This window comes from Arabidopsis lyrata, assembly GCF_000004255.2.
Source record: "Arabidopsis lyrata subsp. lyrata unplaced genomic scaffold ARALYscaffold_4, whole genome shotgun sequence".
In the NCBI taxonomy this organism is placed as follows: domain Eukaryota; kingdom Viridiplantae; phylum Streptophyta; class Magnoliopsida; order Brassicales; family Brassicaceae; genus Arabidopsis; species Arabidopsis lyrata.
In genome coordinates, this window is record NW_003302552.1 from 7,026,842 (window position 1) to 7,037,883 (window position 11,042).

At 35.5% G+C, this 11,042-nt stretch overlaps 1 pseudogene; it reads right to left on the bottom strand.

Moving 5' to 3' along the window:
• Positions 1-4,205: 4,205 nt before the first annotated feature.
• LOC9315042 lies at positions 4,206-4,854 on the bottom strand (annotated as a pseudogene).
• Positions 4,855-11,042: the final 6,188 nt, after the last annotated feature.

The window sequence follows — 11,042 nt, forward strand, 5'->3', positions numbered from 1 at the left end:
CCCTGAAATTTTACGGTTAGCAGAGAATGAAGAGCAAGCTTGGCAGTTAGCTCAGGGGGAAATAACGGATGACGTTTTAGACTCGGTCGGGGGGACTACCTATTCACACTCCATAAATGACGTTCCAGTGCAATCCGGGAATGGGTTTCGGTGTTTTGTAGATGGGTCATGGAAAGAGAGTGATCGATTTTCCGGGTTATGATGGTTTTGTTCTAGCCCGAATGATGGAACGCAAGATATGGGAGCTGCTAATCTTCGAAGAAGCTTAACCTCACTTCACATAGAGGTCGAAGCATTAATTTGGGCGATGAGATGTATGATCGACCAAGACAAGAGAGAAGTAGCTTTCCTTACAGACTGCTCCGACCTGGTGAAGATGGTGTCTTCCCCGCAAGATTGGCCAGCGTTCGCAACCTACCTAGAGGCGATTCAGAGTGACAAGGAAGAGTTCGACGTATTCTCATTATCTTTAGTTTCTCAAAATGGGAATGGAAAGCGGATAAACTGGCTCGAACTGTACGTACCCAACCGCATCTTATCACCTATGTAAACAATTTCCTCAACATTGACTTATTTGAGCCAATCTAATATAGCGGTTGACAAAAAAAAAATCGAACATACCAAGATTGTTACACATTTTCTATATTACAAATACAGGTTTTGTAAAAATGTCAACCAATTGTGAGGTCTTTAATAAAGTGATAATTAACTTCTATATGGTAGTTTTTTCCAGTGAACATCAGGTTAGAAGCAATATAAATTGCAGTTTGATTATTACTGTTTACAAAGTGATCTATAAGCCATGATTAAATTGGTTAAGATCTTCAAAAGAGACAAATGTAGATATTGAAGCACATCATTTCTTCTTACTTTTCTAATACATTCTCTATAGAAGCAAAACAAAATTAAATGTTTCTCTTAATGCTAGAATTGATTTTTCTAATTAAAATCTAGAGCATGAACATTTTGTGTCCAGAGGTGTTCAATAAAATATCAAAGTTTTCATACCTAACCAATAAGAATAGATTTGGGTGATTTGAATTTCATGTTTTTTTATTGCCTAATTGCAAATGGAAGTTTGATCTAATTAGGTTGTCAATAGAAGGAATATGATTATGGAAATGAGTTAATTTATTCATGTTTTGGAGTTGACTAAGATCAAGTCTAGAGGAATGGCACAAGTGCATACACCAAAAGAGAAGAGTGGAAGAACGATGGATGACCTCGACTGATCTGGCTGAAGTGAATGGATGCATGCCCACCACCATCAGTGGATAAATCAAACTTTGAGATCAAGCCGCTGTTCATTACCATCTTGCCACACATGTCATTCCGCTAAGGCCTTATGGAAGATCAGAACATATATCTTCAAGGGTTGATATCTAAAACACATTCCACATTAAAAAGGTATGGGTATAGTTTCATCGGGTCAAGTAGGTTTAAGGTCAATGAACCGGGTCGTCGCTAGAGTTAGGCCAAAGCTGGGCCAAAAATGAAATCAAGACATGGGCTTAAGCCCATAAGGTGTTATGTGGTTTTCTATTACAAAAGAAAAAATAAAATTCAAATCAATTTCTAAGTTGGAATAGTTGGTCTTACAAATTCTATATAAGCAAAGGATTCACAAATTGATCATCACAACATAAATAAGCAATAGAGAGACAAAGTTAGAGAGAGATATAGAGAGAATTTTTGGGTTTAGAGAATTCTTGATACGTTTTGTTTTTAAAGAGCTTCACGTTAGGTAGGTTTCTTGTTTGGTTGTTCTTGCGTTGAAGCAAGAGTGAATAAGTTCCAAGTTTGCTTGATTCTTCTAGAGGTACCTATTGGATAGAAACAAAGTGAGCGTGAGATAGAGAGATAAAGAGAATTGTATTGAAACTTATTTTTGGATTTTTAGTGGCTGTTTGCAAGAGTTGGTCCTCGCACGAGACGTACTCTCCAGTTCAGAGAGAAACTCGTTGATTCTTGGTGTTGATAGTTCTTGTTTCCGCATTCAAACCTAAACTACTAACTAAGGCTAATTAGTTTAATTCTTCGCAAAAGGTGATCAAACCAATTTTTTTCTACAAAATCATGAACCATTATCAGCCATGATATGGCACACGTAAAGTATACATTCAAGAACAAATCCACAAATACATCCCACCAAAAAAGATTACGACACATAGGAACAAGATTTTAATACTCAAGAAACATTTGTTTTGGATAAAGTAGATATTGACTCCTATTTAAAATAATTCTTCTCACCATCTGCATACTGTTTCTATTTCTATTTAGGATTTTACTTACCCTAAACTAAATCATTGTCGCTTCACCGGAGTTTCGAAGGAAAGAAGATTTAAACACCACCATCTATTTGTTCTGATTCAAGATAATTCATCTCTCTCCTATATCGTATTTGATTGGGGTTTATAGCCTCAGCAAAGGCGGCCAATAAAACATCTATGGTTCCTTCTACAGATATAACAGTCTATAGCTAGTGTCAAATTAACTCATGGCAAGTCTTTAGCCTCCAACCATATCCTCGGTAATTTTTTTTAATTAAAATAATATACATTATAATATTTGCTTGAACAAAGGTCAGTCTGATATCAAAGTAAATCTTATGTTTGATTTTCTGAAGGTTATGATCAAGAAAAATTTCAACACATTGATAGTTGTCATAAACCAGAATTCATCAAACATGGAGGTGTAGAATTTTTGTTCTTTTACACTGTTTTGGGTCATTCAGATCTTGAGTTAGGCTACATTTCATAAATATTTTCTTATCTCACACACATTCTTTATTATTTCATTATACGTAATGTCAAAATCATTTGATTGGAAAACGTTTGTTATTGTAAATTGCAGACAGAAGAATCTTTTTGCGTTATCGAAGAGAGGTGACCATCAACACCAACTTCTCAATATTTTTTAGTAAAGAAATCATATATACGAAAGTTGGTCAACTCTCTCCATATTAGTGACAAATCATCACACAAAAAATGACATGTGTCATTCAACATTATTTAAATTAAAAAATCAGCAAAATTAATTAAGGGAAAATCAAAAGTCTTCTATTGTGTTAAATCTTCCATTAATCTCATTCTTACATGATTTCTTCAAAATAAAAATAAAATTATAAGCTTATTTTCATAAATCAAACACTACTTTCATTTTACTTTTCTTATTTTTTTTTAATTTTTTAATTTAGTGGTCAATGGTTATCATTTGATAATAACTAAATAATTATTTTTGTTGTAGTTTAGTTGTTTGCTACTTAATATTTTATTAGTTTAGTAATTTTACCTTGAATATTTTCTCATTATTACGTTATGGTTCATATCTTATTATATGACATTCTCTCTTTTCATTTTTTTGTCTTATGGTAAGTTCGTAACGTTGACATGCAAATTTTTTCAAGTAATGAGTTTTTGAGGCGTTAGACATACCACGAAATTCATAACAAATCCATTTCTCTTATATGGCTGTATTCTATAGCATAAAATCTAAAAGTGTTACTTAAATAACTCTTTAATTTTTGTTTTTTTTTTCTTCTTTTCATACGACAACTCCTGAGATCAAAATATCTTTCTTTTTTTTCTTATTGTGTGTATTCATAATAGCGGACAAATCTTATAATCTTAGATATAAAAATCAGATTATACATAAAAATATATAAATATATATTTAGAGTCAAGAACGAATATAACCATAAAAATTGTAAGTACATAAGATGAGTCTAATCATATATATGAAAGGAGGTTATCTCTCTCCATCCTTCCGCCATGTCAGCATTTTAGGCTTTTCTGGAGATGACACATCAGCTTTCTATTCTTCCAATCAAAACATTTCATTAATATGGCTCAGCTTCCAAATTTTACACATCAGCTTCTAATTATAAGTGTCAAATGGAGTAAACAGAATAGCCCATGACAGATGGGCCATATGTGTTTACAAATCTATTAGAGTGCAATATTAATGGGTAGAGCCCATTTCAGTTATGGGTTAATGCTTTTAAACCCAACAAATATTCTAATTCTCCACAAGACTTTAACAAAAAAACACAAAAACTTATACATTTCACATAATATATTATTTTCATACATCACGATATAACTCTAAAAAATTTAGTCACAGACAATGTCCCCATACCCCTTCGGAGCTTAGTTATAAACACTACAAAAAACTAAAATTAAAAACACAAAATTTCATATTTAACTCTATAAATACTCAAACCGACATTGCTTATACCGGATTATATGTGTTTGAGACAGCATCAGTAAATGTTTACCAAGGGGCAAGGAACATAAAAAGGATATAGAACCATCATCATGTACAACCTACACGGGAATTAAAAAATGAAAACATCAGATACAAAAGTTGACAAAATCGATATACACAACATTGAATAGCTACTCACTTGAATTATCACTGAGGTGGTGGTATTTGGATTAACTGTCAAAACACAAATACTCTGCATCGTCCTTTTCAGTATCATCTCATACTCCTTTTCAACTTTTCCAATCAATATACAAAGTAAAAGTCTCTCAGATCTAAAAACCAAGAATCACCTGTACCACATATTCAAGCAACAAAACAAGCCTACTTCTCAACAACTAAACGCATTTACGATTACCAATTTGTCCGGTTTTAGGCTTCCATATGACTTCAAAACAAGCCTTCTCATCATTTTCGTTCTTCTTCGTTCCTGCTTTTGGTCCATATACTGCAGCTAGAACTTTTGTATCCCCTGAAAATATAAACGCTAGGGTTCAGTGAATCCCATTCAAAAAGGATAACAAAACCTTTTACCCATAAGAGATATTGACAAAGCTGATAAAGTACCTTCTCACCAACTAGCAGAGCCATGAGGATGATGAAGGATATTACAGAAACAAGCAAGAGATCTCAGCTGATTTGGTGTTCAAATTCTCATTTTTTTTTTTGAATAAAATGTTAAATTATATTCAAAAGATAAAATAACGTTTTACATCAGCTTTTGTTGATTAAGTCTGAAAAATGAAAACAAAGATCAAGAGTAAGCTATTAATCTTAATTATGGTTGAGGAGGTTTCCTATTGCCGGGAAGCAAACCAGACTTGTAAACCTTTCTCGTACCGGCGGTCTCCGGTTGAGCGAATGACTGAGAGCTGATTACGGACCTGCTTGTCTATCCAACAGATGAGATTGGACATTGTGCGTGAAACCTCTCCATGGCGTCGAGCATTTCTTTCTTTCCATATCGTGTACAACGTGAGCTGAAAGACGTATTTAGTCAAGAAGCTCTTGATGTGATCAGTTTGATTCTCTAATATGCAGTCCACTATTGTTGTCCAATCTGTTGAGAAACGAGTTTGGAAAACGTTCTTAGCGATTGCAGTCCAAACTTCAGAGGCATAGCTACACGAGAAAAAAAGATGATCCCGGGTCTCTATAGGTACGAAGCAGAATGTGCACTTCACTGCTGAGCCATTGTTCCACTTCTGCATTATGTCACCAGTTGAGAGGCGATTACGCATAACAAGCCAAGCGCAAAACGAATTTTTAGGTGTTGAATGACTGAACCATACTCCTGTATACCATGCCACCTGATTTGAGTTTGTGCGGATATGATTCCAGGTGTCTTTAGTGCTAAAGCTTGCCTTAAAGACATCGCCTTTACCTCGCCATAAGACTGTATCTTCTTGTTCTAGATTCTGGCTTTGATATTTCTGAAGTAATACCGCCTCAATGTCATTCAACATTTCTACACGATGGTTTCTTCTTCTTCTTTGGCTCCAAGCCTCTGCAACTATCATTGTCCGCCTTATACCCAAGTCTATCATCCCTCTCTGACCCGTTTTTTCCATCAAAGTGCCCATTCCCGACCAGTTATCAAACCAGAACGACGTCCGAGCTCTATTCTTTACTTCTACCTTACAGAATGGCTTTGCTTTATCTCTATATTTCAGCAATTTCTTCCACATCCAAGAACCCAAACTTGAGTTAAGCTTCAGAGACCAGAACGACTCTTGCTTGAGCAGATTCATTCTTGACCATTTAACCCACAGAGAATCACCATTGGAGGCAATCCTCCATATCAGTTTTAAAAGACTGACCTCATTCGCTTCTTTCAAAGACCGCAGCCCAAGTCCTCCCTCCTGCTTTGGTTTACAAACTTCATCCCACGATACCTTTGCTTTTTTCGAATTTAAGTCAGGCCCTGACCATAGAAACGCAGAGCAGATGTTGTTTATTTCTTTGAGGCATGCACTTGGTAGTCGAAAAGCACTCATTCAGAAACTTGTCGTGCTCCATAGAACAGAGCTAATTAGATTTAGTCGTCCCGCAAAGGAGAGAAATCGGGCCCACGTACCTATACGCTTACGAATCTGGTCAAGTAACGGAGAGAGGTCACTTGTTGTGAGCCATTTTGTGACTAGTGGGAGACCAAGATACCTAACTGGGAGCTGGCCCAATCCAAACGGGTAGCGACTGACCATCATTTGTCGGTTTTGGTCTGAAACACCTACAGTGTAGAGAGTCATTTTTTTCATGTTGATTGTCAACCCTGATCGTCTTGCAAACTGATTCATAATCTCAACTATACCATCAACAGAGCGAACTTTGCCGTATGTGAGAATCATAAGATCATCAGCGAAACAGAGGTGCGTTAAGCCAAGATTTTTACATCTCGGATGAAAACCAAACTGTTGTGCACCAGCAGCCTTATCAAGCATCTTCGAGAGCACCTCCATACTAATGACAAACAAGTATGGAGAAAGCGCGCATCCCTGTCGAAGCCCTCTTGCGCTTCTAAAAACCCTGCTAACTCTCCATTAACCTGGATCGAGAAAGACGATGTAGTTATGCATTTTGAAATCCAGAGAATGAATTCACTTGGGAAGTTCATAGCAGTTAAGACGTTGATGAGAAATGACCATTGGAGAGAGTCAAAAGCTTTCGAAATATCTATCTTCATTGCACAACGAGTTGTGACGTTGCTCTTGTGGTAATCTTTAACCAGTTTTGTTGCCAAAAGAACATTTTCAATGAGGAGTCTGTCTTTCACAAACGCCGATTGGTTCCCCGATATAAATTTAGGTAATATCCTCTTCAGCCTATTTGCGATTATCTTCGATATTACTTTATATAGGACGTTGCAACATGAAATAGGCCTATAGTCTCTCATCTCTTTTGCTTCCCTCTTCTTTGGAATGAGAGCTAAAATGGTTGTATTGATCCCTATTGGTAAAAAACCTTTGGCAAAGAAAGACTGAATCGCTATCGTGAACTCGCCTCCAATAGTTTCCCATGCTGCCTTATAAAATTCTGTTGTGTACCCATCCGGTCCCGGTGATTTATCATTTGGCATAGAGAACAGAACTTTTTTTATCTCTTCCCCTGTTACAACCCTTGTGAGCAGCCGGCTATCATCTTCTAAACAACGAAACGAAAGTAGTTTCTCTAGATTTTCCACTGACATCCCCTCATAACCTGCTGGAATGGTTTGTAAAAAATCTTACAAAAAAGATTCCGCCTCTGTTTTTATTCCTTCTCTGCTATTGATAACTCTCCCATCCTGTGTAATGGCCTCTCTTATTGAATTCAATGCCTCTCTTGTAGCTGCTGCTCTGTGAAACGTCTTATTATTTTTGTCTCCTACATCCAGCCAATGCAGCTTCGATCTCTGTTTTAGGAATTTTTCCTCTAGACTGGCCACTTTATCCCATTTAAAATATGCTTCTTTCTCCTCTTCCATTGCTTGAGTAGATGGACTATGTAAATTTATCTCCTGCTTCTTACATAAATCCTCCAACGCCTCTTTAGTCCTCTTTGTTAAGTTGCCCATCTTTTCTTTGAATAATCTTCTGATCGCCGGTTTCAGCAATTTAAGTTTCTTAGAAAAACGATACAGAGATTATGTAGATAAGTAGATCATATATGTTTCCTCCCAATAGTTTTTAACCAGCGGTTTAAACTCATCCATCTCAGCTAGAGATTCATGTAGTAGCATACAAATTCTCATATTGTATAACTAAGAAATCGTATCACTGAAAACAAAAACAAAACTGCTTCTAGCTCAACACAAAACTAGAGTAAAAACCTAATTTCTAGAAGCTGGAAGAAGATATGATTCCTTATCAAATTAGAAAACTAACCAAAGCGAAGATATAGCTACGGAGAAGAAGCACTCAAGCAGAGAAGAGAGAAGAAGAAACGCTCTGATTTTCTGTAGAATTAGGGTTTATTTGGTTTAAGTTTCTAAACCCTCAAATTTAAAATCAATTAAAGTGTTCCGAGATCAAACTGGTCGGTCGGGTTTATGTTTAACCAGTAAATTCAATTGAGGAAAGATACTTAATACGGTGTTTGAACATAATCAATCTCCCTGAGAATGAATCTGAGTATAACTGACGCAAAAAAATCCGACGATTCTTTGTATCGACGATGGATGATGAATTGTTGGAATTGCAGCGTTAGTTCGAGTTTGGTCAACAGGTGAAGTCAAGCGTGAGATTATCGAATTGAAATGTTGTCGAATTGGTTCAGAAGCTTTAGGAGCTTGGCGTTATAGACTTCGATCTGCTTCATACTGTCACCAGAAAAGAATACATCACTCAGGTACTGGTTCTATTTCGTTTCCGGTGTGAATTTAGACTCCAGAAGATTTTGCATTAAATTTTGGTATCATGATGTGAGTAATGTGTTAATGGAGTGAAAATATGATAACTCTGCTTGTTGCATGAGGAATTTAATCTGAAAACAAAAGTGAAATTGTTTGATCGAGTTTATGCTGAACATTGGGAAGGTTTGGGTGAAGATTTTTTGTAACTGTTCCTCTTGATTTGTTACAGGAGCAATTGAGGAATGAAATTACTCGTGAGATTAGTAAATTGGTACGTCTCTCCTTTATTGATCTAGCAGATACGATTGGGGTTGATTTGTATCTTCTGGAGAAACAAGCATAAGATGATCCAGGGTTAATGTTGATTCGATTGCAGAAGAAATTAATGAGAGGCTTCAAGAATGCCTCCAAATTGTTGTGGCTGAACTTGCTGGTCAGTTACAGGTTGGCTCTGAGTTGGTGCAATCGGTTTTGGAGCCTCGACTTGGAACTTTGGTAATTGTGCTTCTCCTCTGAGCTTTCCAGATTGTGTTTGAGTGAATGTTGAACTTTTTTTTTGTGTGGATTTCTTTTAATGTTTCAATCTTTTTAAGGTGAAAGCGAGGCTAGAAGGTGGACACTTATATACACCTGCTTATGTAGAACATGTGACTGCTATGGTTCGAGGTGCTTGCAGGGGTAGTTTTGCTCCCTCCAACTTATCGGCATTGTGGGCACCATTGCAACAATTGGTACAAGAAATGAATGGAGCCAGTGGAATTGCTGTTGAAGGAAGAGGAGATGCTTGGATCACTACGTGCTGGAACCCATTGGACTCCTACCGTATATCATAACATTCTTATCTTTTGGGTTTCTGCCACTAATGGATTTACAACTCTATAAATTGAGGGATTTCCCAGATGAATAACTATAAATTTACACAATTTGTAATATAAATGATTTGAATTCTCTATATTGTTTAAATTTTGAGGATATTTGGTTTTCTTTTTACATAAAATAAATTGTTCTAAAAAAAAACATTTCAATAAGAGTTGTTAAACTCCAAATAATATTACAAATTGTATAGTTATTTTATTAAAATAATAATAATAAAAAATGTTAAACTTCATCCTAAAAGCTGAATGAGAAATTTTTTAAAAAATATATATATTAGTCTCAAACATGCAATGATATACAAAAATAAATAAAAAATAAAATTATAAATAAATAAAGACAAAACCATAATTTTAAAAAAAACATTCAGAAATCTAATAATATACATATAAATTTACATAAATTTAAAGAAATTATTAAAACAAAATTAAAAACAAAATCTCGCGCGTAGCGCGGACACTCACCTAGCTAGTTTTATTAACCATACAATAACAAACAAAAAAATAAACATAAATTAGCGACAAAAACAATTAACATATTTTTATCTTAACAATTTTCAAAATAAACTCACGCGTAGCATGGGAATTCATCTAGTACTAATAATATTTGTTCACGTTTTTTGTTTTGCCAAAGATATGTGTTATTAGACTGAAATTCGAACGAAGGAGTAGCAGCCAGAGAAGCCCAAATGATGGTAAACTAATGAACACTGTTAAAATTTTTAAGTTCAAAAAATATTTGTGATTCTCAACTTGTACGTAGTACAGGAAGAATACTAGTATTATATATATAAGCTAGCACTCAGTAACTAATAATGCAGTTAGCTTAGTGGTTTAACAACAAAGTGTGCCCATTTCAACCCAAGTTTAAGTCTTTCCAATGTTTTTTTATAGATTTTTTTTTACTATAGATCAATATAATTGTAACTAAATCAAATGGTTTGGCTCATTATTAACTCTTCAACAAAAAACGTGGGCTTCCCTTTTTTGGGCTTAAGACTCTCCTTCTCATTCAGAGGCTTTCATTCTTGAGAAAGTTGGAGCTTTGTTAGGAAACATGTTCCTGTTCAGAAAATCATCGAGCTTAGTGTGTGTTTTTAACCTATTTCTGAAAATCTTTTTAGATCTGTGGTGTTTGTGCTGGAGAAAATTAGGGTTCTTAATTTTTTCTCCAGTTTTCGTTATTGTGTCCGACAGTAGCTTTTCCTTGTTAAGTCTCTGTGTTTTGAGATGTCGTCAAGCATCGATAAAGCTTTATTAGCGATGTCTTTGGAAGATGATGATGTGCCGTTCATCATGCCCGATCTACCGGAGTTCTGTTCTAGTGAAAACAATGAGCTGAGTTTAGTTGGTAGAGTGTTAAACCCAGATGGTCAGAAGATGTCAAATTTAACCATGAATCTACCAAGGAAGTGGCAGATCTATGATAGAGTGAGAGGGGTTGCTTTGTCCCAAGAGCGATTTAAATTTATCTTCAAATATGAACACGATTTGGAGTTGATTCTCAAGAAAGGTGTTCAAACGTTCAATGAATGGACATTGGCGATGGAGAGATGGGTAGAGTTTCCGCCAGCCGA